The 18,861-nt window shown below is 40.2% G+C and overlaps 1 pseudogene; it reads left to right on the forward strand.

Annotated features, from left to right (window-relative positions):
- Window positions 1-16,551: 16,551 nt before the first annotated feature.
- On the forward strand, window positions 16,552-18,507 carry LOC125096892 (small ubiquitin-related modifier 2-like; annotated as a pseudogene).
- Window positions 18,508-18,861: the final 354 nt, after the last annotated feature.

Consider the following 18,861-nt stretch of genomic DNA (forward strand, 5'->3'; position numbering starts at 1 on the left):
AGTGCATATAAAAGTTAATGTTGACAGTATATCGCAGTCTGTTAAGGGTACATTAATGTTGTCTAAAAAAAACCTATGTACATACCTTACTTTAAAAATACTTTATTGCTGGGGCACCTGGGTGGCTCAGTGGGTTAAGCCTCTGCCTTCGGCTCAGGTCATGATCTCAGGGTCCTGGGATTGAGCCCCGAATCGGGCTCTCTGCTCAGTAGGGAGCCTGCTTTCCCCTCTCTCTCTGCCCGCTTCTCTGCCTACTTGTGATCCCTCTCTGTCAAATAAATAAAAATAAATCTTTTAAAAAAATACTTCATTGCTAAAAATGTTAACCATCATCTGAAATTTCAGCAAATCAAAGCCACTGATCACAGATCACCTAAAAAATAGAATAGTAATGAAAAAGTTTGGAAAGTTGCAAGAATTACCAACATGTGACACAGAGATGTGCACTGAGCAAATGCTTTTGGAAAAATGTCACCAATAGACTTGCTTGAGGCAGGGTTGCCACAAACCTGCAATTTGTAAAACATGGTGTCTGTGAGGTGTGATAAAGCAAGGTACACTTGTAATTCAATTAAATTGGCTTATGAAATGGCTTATCAGTTACCTTGGAGGATATTGAGAGAGTTGGACTTAGAGTAATAGTTTGTGATGGACAAGACCTGGGAGGGTCATAGCCAGTGAAGGCAGAAGGAGGAAGGAATAACCCGAATCACAGGGTTCTGTCCAAGAAAACAGATGCATGGGAAACACATTTCTTGCCCTGTGACTCCTGCTCCCTCACCCCTGGGAGGAGCTCATCAACTCCTCCATGCTTATTCTGAATGTTCCAGGGAAGGATGCTTTTTCTAAATTTGTGAATTGGAAAGAGGCAGCTTGGGCTTTGCATGTTTATGTAAGACTGGGAAAGTTGTAAACATTCGAGTCACTTAGAATAATTCAATCACATATTTCTGTTGCTGGTAAAAATTTAGAAAAATTCCAAGGTGGTGATAAACCTGCCTCAGAGACAGGGGAAATCAAAAGAAGCTTTTGTGCTTAAATAAAACTAAAACTGAAGATGAGAATTTGGGGGAGTGTGTAAAAATTTATTAATCACCAACTAGGTAACATTTTATAAATATAAGTTTAAAGAGTACAAAATCCATATTGCAACTAGAGATCATAAAGCTTTGGTTAAAACAGTTTTCTTTTTATACAAACAAACTTTCTTCTATGGCTATTCTTAGCCTTCTAAGAAAGAGATTTAACTTTAAAAATAAAGCTCCCTAGGGGCGGCCTGGGTGGCTCAAGGGTGGGTAAAGCGTGGGACTCCTAATTTAGGTGCAGGTTGAGATCTCGGTGGGGGCACTCCATGCTCAGTGGGGAATCTGCTTCTCTCTCTCTCCATCTGCACCCCCCCAACCATTCATGAGCAGTGTTCCCTCTAAAAATAAATAAATAAAATTAAAAAGAAAAAAACAACACACACACACAAAGAAACCATTGCTGAGTTTTTTAAATAAATGGGGTATGTGCTATCGTGAGCACTGTGAATTGTTAAGACTGATGTATCACAGACCTGTACCCTTGAAACAAATAATACATTATATGTTAATTTAAAAAAGAATCTAATTAATTAATTAATTAATTGACAAACTCCCTAAATTAATTCCTCACAATCGTAATGTTTTCTGGTTTGAGGGTCTTATATTTGCTCCCAAGGTATTCCAGATTCGCCTTCAGTCCCCCTGCCTCAGTTGCTCAGGCTGACGAGCTCACGAGGTCACACAGAGCTGCGATTCATTCCTAAGCAAGCGAACTTCTGCACAGGCATCACACTCATTTGAGCATCGTGCAATCAGGAATGTGTCAAGGCCCATTTTTCTGTGTGAAAAATGAGGTCCCAAGCCCTTGAGTGACTTTCCTCAGGTAACACTGTAAACCTGAGAGGGGCTGAAACTCCAGCTGAGAACCCCAGGCTTCCTGCCCAGGGCACTCTCAGACCTCTGACTTCTGCACTCATCTCGTGATTCAGCCCACACTGTTCTGTCCGCACTTTCGGAATCCAGCTCCTACCCTCAATCCTACTATCTGGCCCAAACCATCACTGTCTTTCTCTGAGACCATTGTCATAGCTTTCTTTTTCGTCTCCCTGTTTTTTTCTCCCCTGCTCAGTCTATTCTCGTAACTGCTTTAAAATGTGAGGCAATACAGATCATGTCATTCTACACAAAATGTCCCAATGTTTCCCATGTTATTTATTTATTTATTTATTTATTTATTTATTTATTTATTTTAAAAAAGATTTTATTTATTTATTTGACAGACAAAGATCACAAGTAGGCAGAGAGGCAGGCAAAGAGAGAGAGGGGGAAGCAGTCTCCCTGCCGAGCAGAGCGCCCGATATGGGGCTCGGTCCCAGGGCCCTGGGATCATGACCAGAGCCGAAGGCAGAGGCTTTAACCAACTGAGCCACCCAGGCGCCCCTCCCATTTTATTTAGAGTAGAAGTTGAAGTCTTTACGTGGGCTATAAGGCTCTCCACGGTTGGGCCCCTTGTTCCCTTTCTGAAATCAGCTGCTCCCTTTTCTCCTGGTCATGTTCTGCCAGCCACTCTAGCCTCCTCGGATTTCTCCATCTTCAGACATGCTTCCACCCCAGGGTCTTGACACCTACTCTTTTCTCTGCCTGGAATGTTCTTTCTGAAGATAGCCACATAAGCCATTTCCCCCAACAAATACTCTCCTTCTCCCGCTTTATTTTTCTCCGTTGCACGCACCACCACCTAGCATACCCCATGCTTTCTTTTTTCATGTGTTATGTGTCTTCTCCCATTAGATGGTAAGCAGAGATTTTTATCTGTTGCTTGCTTGATTTTTCCTAGCACCTAGTACAGGTGGCCAAGCAATATTTTTTGAACAATTTCATGTTATGGTTATACATCATGGGAAGGAGGACTAGTTCAAATAACTTTACACTGAAACATCCTTCCTGGACTGTGGGAAAGTGTGATTGACCTAGACTGCAGGAAGAGGGCTTTTAGAAATTGTGATCATGAGGCATAGGGACAAGGATAATGTCGAGCCAAAAGAGGGGTTTTCAACTCCACTCCTGGCACTCATTAGCATGTGATCTTGGGTCAGGCACTTCATCTCTCTGAATTTACGTTTCCTTGGTTATTAATTGAGCGTGTACTTTGTCTCGTGGAGTGGCTATAAGGGCTCAAATAAGAAGGGCTGTGTCTCTCAGCGCACCCAAGTGCTGACACATGTCTGCCCCGTTTGCTCAAAATTCCCACTGATAACAGCGAGGGCCTCATGTCCTCAGTTGTTCTTCAATCCCTCCTCACCCCATGGCCAGTCCCACCCTTGTCCAGAAATGGACATGGGGCTGAGGAGGATGGGGGCCTGCTGGCAGTGGGGGCTGCCCTCTTGCTGGGCAGAGAAAAATCTGGCTGGGCTTGTTTTCAAGAGAAGCAGAGGCCCAGTGTGCCGTCCGGGACGACTTGGCCTTCTCTTATCCTGAAAGAGAATAAAACACACAAAGGTTAAAGTCCTTTCTCCTTAGCATTGGCTTTCTGTTTTTCCCTTTTTCTTTTAGCAAGAAGTTTATTTAAACAACAAGACTCTTGACTTAAGGGGAAAACCGGCTAGGATTCATTTCCTTTGGAATCATTTGTCCCTGCTTACAGAGATTGCCCTACACATAACAACTATATACAAAAAGTTATAAAATTGTCCTTGGTTTTACAATGGTACATGGAAAGTATTAAAATTCTCCAATTGAACAAGGTATGCAGGGGAACTTTATGTCGTTCTTTTTTGCTAAACAGTGAGAACAAAAGAACTTTCTGGAATATAAACCGGAGGAGGTGGCAGCAGTGGTGGTTGGAAGGCAACATGGGCCTCCTGACTAGAGTTCCGCCATCTTGCTCTATAGTATTAACAGCCATGACCTGCCATCAGAGATGGCAAAGAGCCCTCCTTAAAGAGGACACCAAAATGGACATCCCTGAATTCTCTCCTTAGACTTAATGTTGCTTCAGCAGATCTCATACTATGTCATGACCCAAAGGCCTTGCCAGAACTTGAAAGGTTCCAGAGGACTCATATAGCTTAAAGATAGCCTGGAATTTTATTCCCCCTTTCTGTCTGTCCCCATGGGTTTCTGAGAAGCCAAGCCAGTTCTGTAGCTGCCTAGACATGGCTGGAACTGTCCGGGGAGAGAAGATGCTTCTTGCTTCTTCATCTGAGAGCTAACTTTAATTTACAAATCCCTTGGAAGGATAGAACGTATTCCCCAAGGGAACTCCAGGCCTGTCAAGGTATTTTTGATTATATCTGATTTGACTAGGTTCTATCCCCAAAATGTCATCAGAAGCCACCATCTTGTATAAACCAAAGACAACAACAGTTTGAGACCTGATGTCTCAAGAGCTGATGGGCATATGCTTCTGGGGAGGTTGAAAACTTCCTGCTGTATGCCAAGGGACACAACACCCTATGAGTCTCTGTGCAAGAGACGGAGTAGGAATCACAGCAAGTCAGCATTAGAAGTAATTTCAAATGGGGAAACTGAGGCCCAGAGATGTCAGGTGACTCACTGAAACTACACAGGCCTCATTTCTTTACCAGGAGAGACAAAAGAAGGAGGCGATAGAAATTCCCAGCATAGCCCAGACAGACCCTTCTGCGGCCTGATAGAAGCTGGTTCAGGGTACTGACTCAGCCAAGAAAAAACATTTCCTAAGTTTAAATATAGCTTCAGGAGGAGGGTCTCTAGGGGAACCCCAAATTTTCCTGAACTCCTCCCTCTGCATGAGGTTCAAAGCTGTTCCTATCTTGGGTTTTTGATGTAGTTCCAGCTTCTCTCAGAGTGAACAGGTAAACATCTGTTTACCTGTATACATACTACATGCAGTGAAATTCTGGAGAATTCTTTCCTCAGCTAGCATAGTTTTGACTGTTTCAGCAAGATTATTTTTTGCCTTGGATCTTGACCACAGTGGAGGGGACACATTCTTGGGTAGGGAGGGGAAAGTTTTTCTCTGTATATCAGGTTAAAAACAGAAACAAAGAAAACCAAGAATCACTTACGAAGTGAACACTTAACAAAGCCAGACTTGAACGAATTTCCATTCACTCTCATCAAGTTTCAAAACCTAAACACATCAGAGAACATTTCAACAGGGGCAAAAGATGAATAGAAAGAAAACAAATGATTTCACCAGCTTGGAGCTCATGTGTGGCTTAGTTTATTGAACAAAGCGGTGGATGAGAGGCAATGGGGTCATTAGATGAAGTCTTTGATGACTAGTTTTTAGAACGGCTAAGTATATAATAATTTTTTGACCATACAATTATTACAGTGACATGACTTTTTTATTTTTATTGTTTTTAAAGATTTTATTTATTTATTTGACAGAGAGAAAGATCACAAGTAGGCAGAGAAGCCGGCAGAGAGAGGAAGGGAAGCAGGCTCTCCACTGAGCAAGGAGCGCGATGCAGGGCTCGATCCCAGGACCCTGGGATTATGACCTGAGCCAAAGGCAGAAGCTTTAACCCACTGAGCCACCCAGGTGCCCCAACATTTCTTTTTTACCATCTCACATGCATCTTTCTGCCGTTGGGTTTATGGTGTTCACCACACATCTCACAGCAGATAGCATTTATCAAGTACTCTTCCAGCTGCCCACCGTCCTGGGTCCTGAGAGATAGTCACAGAGGGAGGCATTAATAAAATCCTTTTCCTAGAGAGATTTGACAGGCAAATTAACCTATCTGCATGTATTTAAAAACATGAAATATCATGAAGTAATGTCATGAATATGAAATAAAATTTAGAAATGTGGTTGTTATAATTCATTTTATACTTTGATTACATATGTAAGGATAGGCTATCTTGGATATGGATGATAGGCAATGTGACACTGATATGTTGATCAGTGTCGAAACTGAGGTTCATTACACTCTCCTGTCTCGTTTTGTGTATGTTTGAAAATCTCATGATCTGAAATTCGAAACAAAAAACTGAGCTCCAACTTGGTTCCTAACCAGCTGCTTGAGGGTGGCCTTTCATCTAAGGGAGAAAATTCTCTCCTCTATTTTCACGATCTATTTGTCTCTGCTGCCTTTTCGTGTGGTTTCCAAATAAAATCTTTCTTCAGTCAGTAACTTTGAATTTCTTACTTTAGATCTTTATCAATGAAAATACAATATGAATATTGTAAAACTTAAACACGTATTTTATTTCTCATCCTCAGATACTCTAAGCTATTACAGCCAGCTATGGGCACACTTTCAAACCCAGTGCCGATGAACCAGACCCAGGACCCATGCCTTTCTACTCACTCGAGTGCTCATTTCACAGCAATCTTCCAGAGTAAATGACTAAGGACACATGGTCCATTTAATGAGCATCTATTCTTGGGCCACATCATCTTAGCCCATTATAGGATCACTTAGAACTTCTGCTGGTTTGGAACAATTCTGCAAGAAGCATTTGTGGGCACAGTCAGTGCCTTTGTTAAGAAATATGCTGAGGTCAGAGTACGAGTAAAAGCCACTGCTAGGAAAACTGGTACTTTCCTGGAGGAACTGACCTACTACCTCCTCTCTGATTCTTATTAACTAAATGACTGATTTTCCCTTCTTGCCTTGACTATCAAGAAGGCCAGGTCCAATTAAGCAGTTACTTTCCAGTTATAAAAATGATAGGGGCGCCTGGGTGGCTCAGTGGGTTAAGCCTCTGCCTTTGGCTCAGGTCATGATCTCAGGGTCCTGGAATTGAGTCCCGAATCAGGCTCTCTGCTCAGCCGGGAGCCTGCTTCTCCCCTGTGCCGCCCCACCTGCCTCTCTGCCTACTTGTGATCTCTGTCTGTCAAATAAATAAATAAAATCTTTTAAAAAATGATAAATAATACATGGTTATCCTAGAAAAGTTGTAAAGTATGCAAGGACTGAAAACAAGGGAAAGAGAGACATCAAAAATTAACCCATTATCCCATCATCCAGAAAAACCACTGTTAAGATTTTTTGTAAGACCCAACTATGACACCCAGTTAATGGAACTGAATTTACCATTATGGTTGGTATGAATGCCAACCTTTTATTTGGTTCTGATTGTCTCAATTTATGACTTTTTAAGTGTATGTATTTTTTATTATGTTCAGTTAGTCACTGTATAGTACATAATTAGTATTTGATATAGTGTTAAATATATGTATTTTGAAACAGTTTCAAATCAGTGTGGAGAAGAGGAAGGGCAAGTAAAAATTAATCTTTAAAATAATATGGTGATAATATGAGGCAACTATTGCCAAATTTGGGTCCCCTGACCTAATACCTACCTGACTGTGGGATTATAAGGATTGTATCAAATGAGTCACTGGTCACACATTGAAAATGCCAAAGTACAATACGGTAATGATAATAAAAACAGCTAACACTCGTTGAGTACTTCGCTATTTTGCCAGGGACAACAACCCTATGAAAAGCTACCATTTCAGCATTTCAGCCTTTGGTGTTTCTAAACAGTTCATTTCATTTTTTTGTGGGGTAATGAGGTCCACAGCTGAATCCCTAAAACCTCAGAATGTGATTTTTTTTTAAAAGATCTTATTTATTTATTTGACAGACAGAGATCACAAGGAGGCAGAGAGAGAGGCAGAGAGAGAGGCAGAGAGAGGGGGGAGGCAGGCTCCCTGCTGAGCAGAGAGCCTGATGCGGGGCTTGATCCCAGGACCCTGTAGTCATGACCTGAGCCGAAGGCAGCGTCTTAAGCCTCTGAGCCACCCAGGCACCCCAAATGTGATCTTATCTGGAAAATAGGTCTATGCAGATGTCATGTAAAATAACGACCTTGAGATAAGATCATCCTGGATTATCATAGGATGTCCTAAATCCAATGGAAGGTGTCTTTCTAAGACATACATAGAAGAGGGAAAAAGCAGAGTGACCATGGAAATAGAGACTGGAGTGTTGTGACATCAAGTCAAGGAATGCTGGAGCCATCAAAAACTAGACAAGGGAAAGAACTGATTGCCTGTAGAGCCTTCAGAAGGGGGGAGTCATGTGACAACCTTGATTTTGGACTTCTAGCTTCCAAAACTGGGAAAGAAGTTTCTGCTGTTTAAAGCCACCAAATTCGTGGTGATTTGTTATGGTCAGAGAGGTTAGTAACCAGGAAAGGTATAGTAACAAGGAAAATAATACACTGATCCAGAAAATAGAACCAGAACAAGTTCCGGGAAAGTAACAAAATTGAAATAATTATTGGCATTGTTCAAGAGTGCAAGGGGTTGAGTTATGAAATCATGGGCCTCTGGCAAGTGGAATCGTGGCTTAGCGTTTGACGAGTCGGAAGGAAAGGGTTTAGTGACTGGAATTGGGTGTCTTTTAAAACTCCGTTGTGTTTTTATTTCCTCAGATTTACATATTTCTGATGACAGTTTTCTGGAATCATTTCTCAGAAATCCCCATATGTTACTTACATCATTGTCCATTATCCCTGTTTGGGTTAAAAATAATAGAGTTAGATCCAAACAGGAAGATTTGTTTCCAGGGCCGGAAGAAGACAATGTTGACAATGCTGACAATGCCTGGCAAATAGGTTTGGGAATACTGGCAGAGCTTTCTATCTGTGCAGCCATATCCCTGAAGTGGATTCATCTGATGTTTTCCACATCTGTAGAGGAACAGACTTTGCCACAGGCTCCACCAAAGTCAAAATGGTGAATGATGCTAGCTGGGCAGATTGGATCTCACCAGCTCAGTGTGTGTCTCTCCTGGCATATCCTACTATATATTTCCAGAATGCTCTTGAATTTTTCATTTCATTGGTCAAGTCTACTGTCTCCTGTGCTTCTGTTTGGAAGATTGCTTGTGGGACTATGATTAGGTAGCCAAATCAAGATAATTCTACATAAACAAAATATTTGTCCCACAATTCCAAGACTTGGAAGAGTGGTGAAGTGTTATTTACGTAACCCTAGCCCTGTAATACAGTTCTGCCCAAGAAACAACCATTTGGAATAGAATATACATCTTCACAGTCTATTTTCCTTGTCTAAACAAATCCTGCTTCCCTTTCAAGGCAGAATTTAAGTAACCTCTCTTCTAGAAGAATGTTCTCAGGTTTTCTAGGCTAAGACTCTATGGCACTTTTACAGATTTATATTTTAGTGCTTAATGTAGTACTTCATTTTTTTTTTTCAGTGTCCTATGGAACTAAATCTTATCTTATTTTTCTAAGTATTCCCTGTGGCCATCAGAACCAGGCACATAGAAGGTGCTCAATAAATGTTTGAAGAGTACATTAAAGTTGCTTCAAATTTGGGATCATGAAATTAACTTACGTCATTTCTACTTGAAACAATAGGGGGAAAAGGGAAATTGTTAGAATGTATTACATGTAATAGGGCTACTACTATTGATTCATGAAACGCTCATGAGTCTGAATTCTGGGTCACAACAGAAGATGAACTTCTTGTGGGTTAACTGAAAATGTGACAAATGTTGAATTAAAGCATGACTGCATAATTAACATCTGCACAATTCAGCAGATATTTTAGCATATATTTTGGTAATTTTTTGGTTAAAAATCCTAGTGTGCCTGTCCATTTTTGACCAACACAGATATCCTTCCCCCTAGGAAATTTCAGATAATGTGTTGAGATTCTCCCATGGACAGGTGATTTATAGGCACAATCACCTTCGGTGGGCGGGGGGGAAGGGAGGTGCTGTTTAATGCTAACAGACAAACACATGGTGGCTGACATTAATGAAAAGGACAAAAGTCACCCCTCTTCCTTAGTAGCAGAGCTGCGGTACAAACTGAGGAGAGCAGGTTCCAAAGTCTAAGATCTTTTTTCTCTATCTTGCTATAGAAACAACTTTCCGCAGAAGCAGAAGCTTTCCTGAGAGCTGCCAGTCAGAGACTTGGGAGAAATGATACTGAAAAATCCACCTTCAGAGATCAAGAGGGAATCCCAAAGTTTTGCATACACCTCATAAGACCTTGCCAACATTTCTCAAATACACTATCTTTGTCATCATTTCCTGACATGTCTTTATCCCTCTTTATGTCAGTCCCTGAAAAAATTCCCGGAGTGACTCCTAGAAAAGTACTCACTCTATTTGCCATGGTCCCCTTTACTGACTCTGCCTCCCACCAAGTCCCAACTCCAGAAACCCTTTACCTCTGTTCCCTGGAATTCTTTCTTTTTTTTTACATTGATGGATGGATTGAAATATACTTTTTATACCATATTATATTAGTTTCAGGGATACAACATATTGATTCAACAACTCTGTATTACTCAATGCCTGACACAGTAAGCGTAGTCACCATATAACCTTATTACAATGTCATTGACTGCATTCGTTATGCTGTACTTTATGCTGTGACTTTTCGATTGTGTAACTGGAAGTTTGGGGGCGCCTGAGTGGCTCAGTCAGTTAAGCGTCTACCTTCAGCGCAGGTCATGATCCCAGGGTCCTGGGATTGAGCTCCGTGTCAGGCTCCCTGCTCATGGGGAGCCTGCTTCTCCCTCTCCCTCTGGCCCCTGCTCATGTTCTCTCTCTCTCTCCTTTATCTGTTGTTCTCAATAGAAGGCAATTTTTACTACCAACCCCAACCCCAGGAGACACTTGGAAATGTCTGGGGACATGTATGGCTGTCACAGCTGGATGCCAAGAAGATGCTATTGGGACCTAACGGGTAGAAGCTAGAGATGCATCTAAACATTCTACAATGCACAAGACAGCCCTCTGCAGCAAAGCATTTTCCAGTCCCAACTTTCAATTGTGCCACAGTTGAGAAATTCCACTTAATATGACCGGAATCCTCAATATAGTAATTCTTCCATGGCTTATGGATTCCATCATGTCCTTGAAAAAGACCCCATTAAAGTCTTACACCCAGTTCCTCAGAATATGAACTTATTTTGAGATGAAGTCATTGCAGATATCATTAGTTAAGCTGTAGTCAGTCATGCTAGAACAGGCTGGACCTCTAATCCAATGACTGGTGTCTTTAGAAAAAGGATGCCATGTGGAGAGACAGAGACACAGGAAAAACACCACATGAACATGGAGAGATGCAACTACAAGTCAGGGAATACCAGAGATGGCCAGGAAATCACCGGAAGCTAGGAAGAGGCAAAGAAGGGTTCTTTCCTGCAGGTGTCAGAGAGAGCATGGCTCTGCTGACACCTCGATTTGGGACTTCTAGCCTTTAGAACTGTGATACAATAAGCAGCCCAATTTGTGAGACTCTGTAATGGCAATTTCTAGGAAGCTAATACTTATGGTTTCAGTGAACTTTAGTCCATTTGTGTGTGTCTTGCTGCATTGCCAAGCTGAAATAATGGTGATTGCTAATGCAATAGAAGATACAATCTTGAACAGTTGTATTTATTCCAAACTGGAGGCAAAGAGTTCAAAATCTGGTGTATGTTACAGTATTTGTCTATAAAGTCAAGTGATAAAATGTTGCAAGCAAATATGATGAAAATTTGGGTAAGAATGAAACTGGAAAGAAGGCAAATTAAGTGATTCACCGAATTGACATACAAGAAGGTTCTCCAGTGACAGAGCAGAGCCCCTGAAAAGAGCCTTACCCTATACACCTGAGCTGACTCTTTTTGGGGTGTGCTTTGTATTGGTTCACATCTTACAAGTTTTATAATTCCTTGACCACTGGCAAAGAACCCCAAATCGATAGCATTGGTGTCAAATCTCTGACCAACAACTCCAAGTGCATAATCTCAGCTACTGTGCTGCTTCTGAAATAAAGGTTTTGTTCCACTTTGTTAATTAAGTAACTTTGTAAACCTGAGACTACACACACACACACACACACACACACACACACACACAGAAACACAGAGATAAGGAAAAAATAGATAAGATGCTTTTTTCATATAAATTTATGTTTATGCAAATATAGAAAGTTTAAAAATAATTTTACTGCTTTGTATATTCTTTATATTAAAGACATTTAAGAGAAACTAACATAGTAAACAAATTATTTTAACTGAAGTATTTGTCAGGCTTAGTCATTTTTACCCCTTTGCATGCAGTTCCGTACTTAGTGTTATCTGATTTCCTAAATTTATGAGTTTAGGGGTTTTTTAAATTCTTCTTAAAAATTATTATTGAGGTATACTTGATATACCATGTTGCATTGGTTTCAAGTGTACAACATGTTGGTTTGACAAGTCTGTGCATTACTCAATGCTCACCACGATCATAAGTATAGTCACTATCTGCCACTATTACATTATTACAGTATTACTGACTATATTCCCTATGCTGTACTTTTCCATCTCTGTGACTTATTTATTTTAGAACTGGAACTTTGTACCTCTTCATTTCCTTTCTCTTTCTTCCATCCCCCCACACACCTCCCCTCTGGCAACCACCAGTTCATTCTCTGTAATTAAGACTCTGTTTGCCTTTTATTGTTCATTTGTTTGTTTGTTTGTTTGTTTATAGCCCCAGGGAGGGTAGGGGAAGAGCAGAGGAAGAGGGAGAATTTTAAGCGGGCTCCACACCCAGTGCAGGGCCTGATGCAGGGCTTCATCCTACAACTCTGAAATCATGACCTGAGCTGAAATCAAGGGTCAGATGCTTAACTGATTGAGCCATCCCCCATTTATTTTTGCCCCCCCCCTTTGTTTTGTTTCTTAAATTGCACAGATAAGTGAAATCATATGCTATTTGTCTTCTTCTGTCAGAATTGTTCCACTTAGCATAATACCCTCTAGGTCCATCCACATTGTTGCAAAGGGCAAGACCTCATTCTTTTTTGTGACTGAGTAATATTCCATTGTATATAAATACCACATCTGCATTACCCATTCACATAGTGATGGACAGCTGGGTTGCTTCTGTATCTTGGCTATTAAAAACAATGGTACAATTAACATAGGGGTGCATATATCTTTTCAAGTTAGTGTTTTTGCTTTCTTTGGGTAAATACCCAGTAGTGGAACTATTGGGTCATACAGTATTTTCATTTTTCAGTTTTTGAGGAACCTCCAGCCCATAGTGGTTGCACAAGTTTACATTCCCACCAACAATGCACAAGTTTTTCCTTTTCTCCACATCCTCTCCAATACTTGTTGTTTTTTATCTTTTTGATGCTAGTCATTGTGGCTGGTGCAAAGTGGTATCTCTCTGCGGTTTTGATTTTCATTTCCCTGATGATGAGTGGTGTTGAGAATCTTTTCCTATGTCTATTGGTTCAACTGTATGTCTTCTTTGGAAAAATGTCTGTTCAGGTCCTCTGCCCATTTTTGAATCTTACTATTTTTTTGTGTGTGTTTTGAGTTTTATAAGTTTTTAAAATATATGTTTTGGATATTAACCCCTTACTAGATATATCATTTGCAAATATATTTTCTCATTCTCTAGGCTACCTTTTTGTTTTGCTGTTGGTTTTCTTTGCTGTGCAAAAACTTTTTATTTTGGTGTAGTCCCAATAGTTTATTTGTGTTTTTATTTCTCTCACCTCAGGGGACATATCCATAAATATGTTGCTAAGGCTGATGTCCAAGAGATTACTGCTTATGTTTTGTTTTAGGGATTTTATGGTTTCAGGTCTCTTATTTAGGTGTTTAATCCATTTTGAGTTTATTTCTGTGTTTGGTATGAGAAAGTGATTCAGTTTTATTATTTTGCATGTCGCTGTCTAATTTTCCCAACACTTTGTTGAAGAGACTGTCTTTTTCCTGTTGTACATTCTTGTCTCCTTTGTCAGAGATTAATTGACCATACAAGCATGGGCTTTTTATTCTGTTTCATTGATCTATGTGTATTTTTTGTGCCAGTATAATACCGTTTTGATTATTCTCACTTTGTTGTATATCTTGAGCTCTGGGACTGTGATACTTCCAGCTTTATTCCTCTTTCTCAAGATTGCTTTGGTGAGTTTTGTTTTAAGATGCTGAAATGCTAAAGAGAATTATATATAAATGTATATGTTTTATTTTTAGCTTTATTAAAGTTGTTTATATGTTTAAGAAGGTATGTTTATATGGTTTGTATATCTGCTTTCTTAAGTGCTTGAGATTCTTGAGGAAATCCATTATATGAGTGTTTATGGGAATGCAAGTAATCAGGTCTATAGATGTGTTTAAATATGTAAGAACATTAGAATTATCATATTTATATATACATTTGTTGAATTATATACATTTAAATATAAAATACTTTTACATGTAGTATCTAAAAGATTATGCAAATTTTGTTTGCCAAATGTAAAAACTAACCTAACAATAAATACAAGCTTCATTTAATTTCAAACTAAAAATTCTAAATTTACTAGATTTTTGTTATTATATTTAAAAGCTTAGAGAAAGTATGTTTTTCAAATTATAACTGTAGGCTATTGAATGTCAGCGATAACACAGACTACTGTAAGTATTGTTTTCAGTACACAAAAGCCTCTATGAGATTAAAAAAAAAAAAAAGCCCAACTGATGTCAGCCTGGGATGGTTTCTGATGGAAGATTTCATCAGAAATCTCTCTGATGAAAGTGACTCTGAGCCTGGAAATGAGGAATCTGAAAAAGTTAGCCAGGACAGAGAAAGCCTGAGCAAGAGAGAGGAATGACAGTGTGAGGGAACACAGAATTTCAGTCTTATTGGAAATAAAGGATGAACCAGGAACCCCTAGGGAGTTAGATGCCAAAACTCCTTATTTGGAAAACTATCCAAGAAGCAGCTAAACACAGCTCTTCAAAAAGCCCCCCACTTCTAAAGCATTGTACACATACTTGATATGGCAAAAATGAATCTGTCTTCTTCCAGAACTCTTTTCCATGAAGAGACCTTGGTGGGCAGCATAAATTGGAAATAAGGCTTTGGATTGTGCCTCCTTCAATAGAACCTGGTGCCAGCTCTGTGGCTCAGGAAACAGAGCTCCATTGTATCTTCCACTCCTCTCTCTTTTTAACCTAATATGCTTTCCTGACAGGCTATGGTACCAGTCAAGCCTCACCCCCTGGTAGCCACAGGGTTTCCATCTGCCTTGAGGTCAACACACAGGCATCAATGGGAGGAAGCCGAAAGCAGATCAGGAGGAAACATGTGAGCGGAATAAAATGTGAATAAGACTTCTGTCCCGTGGCTGGCCCTCCCAGGCTACCAGGACTGCTCCTCCTGCCTGACCACTCCTACAGAGCCTTTTCCCAGATTCGCTAGGGTTCAACCACAGGCAGCTTTGGCTGCTTCCATGCATCTGCATTCTCAACTCCAGGCCTTCGTTGGCATTTGCTGTTTCCCCTACTGGAATATGACCCTTTCCTGTTTTATCCATTCCTAGACTTCCAGCGTCGATAACAGCGTCTTCACAGAACAGCATCTCAGAGAACATGTGTGGGTACCTGAGTGGAGAAAAGGAAATATGAGGATATTCTTTCTTTCTTTTTTTTTTTTTTTTAAGATTTTATTTATTTATTTGACAGAGAGAGATCACAAGTAGGCAGAGAGGCAGGGAGAGAAAGAGGGGGAAGCAGGCTCCCTGCTAAGGGAGCCCAATGCGGGGCTTGATCCCAGGACCCCGAGACCATGACCTGAGCTGAAGGCAGAGGCTTAAACCACTGAGCCACCCAGGCGCTCCGAGGATATTCTTTCAATGGCCTCTTCAGCACTTTCTAGTTTTGTTCACCCAAGAGGTAGATAGGCCCTTTTGGGCAGCACCAGATTTGTTCTCTGCTCTCCAAACAGAAGAGGCCCAGCCAGCACCCGTCAGACAGCTTTCTGGAAAATTCATGAAGCAAAGTCTTTTAAAGGGACAGATGGACTGTGTGTACTCAGTCTTTTTTTTTCCCCCTTCTTCTCATATGGGTTGTTCTAAGTCCTGCTCAACCCCACAGAATAAAAGACTAGAATAAAGTGTAATCAAATCCAAGTCCATCTCCTGATGTGCAGCAAATCCCATCACTGAGACATCAGGTTTGCGAGAAGGAAACAGCTTATTTAAAGAGGCAGCCAAAACAAGGAAAAGAGACAGGGGGACAAGCCATAAATCTGCCTCCCTGAACGGGGAGAGAACAAATTTAAATGATCCTTAGGGCTTGAGATTACATACATGTTGATGAAAAGGACAGGGAAACTTATGAATATTCATGAGGAAAGTGGAACCTGCACATTGAATGAGCACATGTAACACGCATCCCATGTTAACTTTGGGGTAGAGACTTAATATCATCAGAATGTGGCAAAATTCAGCCCTTGAAATCAAGAGGTTATTTTAGGACAAGTAGAAGGGGCTATGCTCTGAGAGCCAGTATAAACTGGATGGGGTCTTAGGGTCTTAGGCTCATTATCTCAGAAATGGCCTTGTTCATAGGCTGAAACCATATCAGTTGACCTTGAGTCCAGGTTTCTGCAGAGCCAGCTAGTGGATTTGCTAGTAGGGCCTAAAAAGACACAATAGATGATTAGGGAGAAACAGTTCTCTGAAAAACAAGCTTTAAACTTTCTGCTAGTTTCAATCTTATTAACCCTATGGGACATGTTTTCAAAAAGAGGGCCAGCTTGACATGGGACACTTTTGGGTTGACATGGTTCTTCCATTTACTAGTTCTGTGACCTCAAGTAACTCACTGATCTTTCCTGTACATATACGTAAAGTGAGTTAAGATAATACTTGACTCATAAGGCTACAGTGAAAAACAAAGAAGATAATGTTTGCAAACATTTAGTAAAGTTCCTTGAGAAGTGTGAACTGTATTGTTAACCTGTCTATATTGTATATATTGCAATATAGTAAACTTTTTTTTTTTAAGATTTTATTTATTTATTTGACAGACAGAGATCACAAGTAGGCAGAAAGGCAGGGGGAAGCAGGCTCCCTGCTGAGCAGAGAGCCCGATGTGGGGTTCGATCCCAGGACCCTGGGATCATGACCTGAGCTGAAGGCAGAGGCTTTAACCCACTGAACCACCCAGGAACCCTGGCAATATAGTAAATATATTTTGATTTTTTACTATGTTGTTATTAGTTATAAAATGAAGAAAAGTGTCACTTGGTGGGTTTCAAACTAGTTTAGATGACTGAAGATTTCTTAAGGCACTTCAGATTCTATAAATGTTTAATTCTGTTGTTTTTTTTTTTTTTAAAGATTTTATTTATTTATTTGACAGAGAGAAATCACAAGTAGGCAGAGAGGCAGGCAGAGAGAGAGGAGGAAGCAGGCTCCCTGCTGAGCAGAAAGCCCGATGTGGGGCTCGAACCCAGGACCTGGGATCATGACCTGAGCAGAAGGCAGAGGCTTTAACCCACTGAGTCACCCAGTGGGTGACTGTCCCATTCATTGTGTATTTTAGATAAGTCCTTTATCATATATGTATTTTGTAAATATTTTCTCCAAGTCTGTGGCTTGTCCTTTCATTCTCTTGACTGTATCCTATGAAGAGGAGAAGTTTTTAACTCTAATGAAGACCAGCTTATCAACTATTTCTTTAGTGGATTGTGCCTTTGGTGTTGTATCTGAAGAGACATCATGAGCTGCTTCTCTTCAGCGGCTCCTGGTCCTGCTGTGTGCTCATTCAGTGTGGACCTGGCACCTCTTTTGTGGAGTGGCAGCTGAGGAGTCTCTGGGGCTCACCAGGGCCAATAAAAAGTCCAAAGAAGGAGTCAGGACTGAGGACAACGACCATATTAATTTGAAGGTGGTGGAGCAGGATGATTCTGAACTACCATTTGAGATGAAAAGGCAGGCTCATAACACTTAGTAAACTAATGAAAGCGTATTGTGAATGACAGCTTGTCAATGAGGCTGATTCTGATTTGATGAGCAGACAATCAATGAAACAGACACTCCTGCACAGTTGGAGATGCAAGATGAAGATAAAATTGATGTGATGTGTTCCAGCAGCAGACAGGAGGTGTTTACTAAAAATGGAACGCGGTACTTCAAAACTCTGTTCCTCCAGACCAAAGAGGACATTGTCAATTTGAAAACTGCAGTTTGCTTCCACCACATCCTGAATGCTACAGTAGTTTTTCTCGATTCTTTCATCTTCCCATTCCTCATTCCTTTATTGCATATAATGTAATGGTGTATGTGCAGAAGCATACTGCATTTTTTTTTTCTAAATGGCCAGTGGTATGTTTTAATTGACATCAAACGGACAGGAAATGGGGAAAAATACTGGTTCCGTGAAAACACCCCCTTTCTCTAGTTGTGATATTCAGCTCCTGTCTTTATATCTGATAAGTTATATTGTTCTCACTGTTTCACGAAAAAAGAACAACATAAAGTTCCTTGCACACCTTGTTCAATTGGAGAATTTTAATGTTTTTCATTTATCATTGTAAAACCAAGGATAATTTTATAACTTTTTTTGTATATAGTTGTTACTTGTCAGGCAATCTCTCTTTAAATAGGTATAAATTACTGTAAAAGAAATGAATCCTAGATGGTTTTTGCTCTAAGGGAAGTGTCTTGTTTAAATAAACTTGTCAAAAATGAAAAAAAAAGTCATCACTGTACTCAAGGTCATCTGTATTTTTATCCTATGTTATCTTCTTGGACTTTTACAGTTTTGCACTTCACACATTTAGGTCTATGATCCATTTTGAGTTCATTTTTATGGAGGGTGTAAGGTTTGTTTCTAGATTCATTTTGTTACGTGTGGACATAATAAAAGTTCTTCCACCATCAGTTGTCTAAAAGACTATCTTTGCTCCATTGTTTTGTCTTTGCTCCTTTGTCAGAAATCAGTTGACTATATTTTGGGGATCAATTTCTGGGCTCTCTATTCTGTTTCATTGATCTCGTTGTCTTCTTTTTCACTAATACCACACTATATTGATTACTATAACTTTATAGCAAGTGTGAAGAGGATAGTGTTGATCTTCTGACTTTG

This window comes from Lutra lutra, chromosome 1 (assembly GCF_902655055.1).
Source record: "Lutra lutra chromosome 1, mLutLut1.2, whole genome shotgun sequence".
Classification (NCBI taxonomy): domain Eukaryota; kingdom Metazoa; phylum Chordata; class Mammalia; order Carnivora; family Mustelidae; genus Lutra; species Lutra lutra.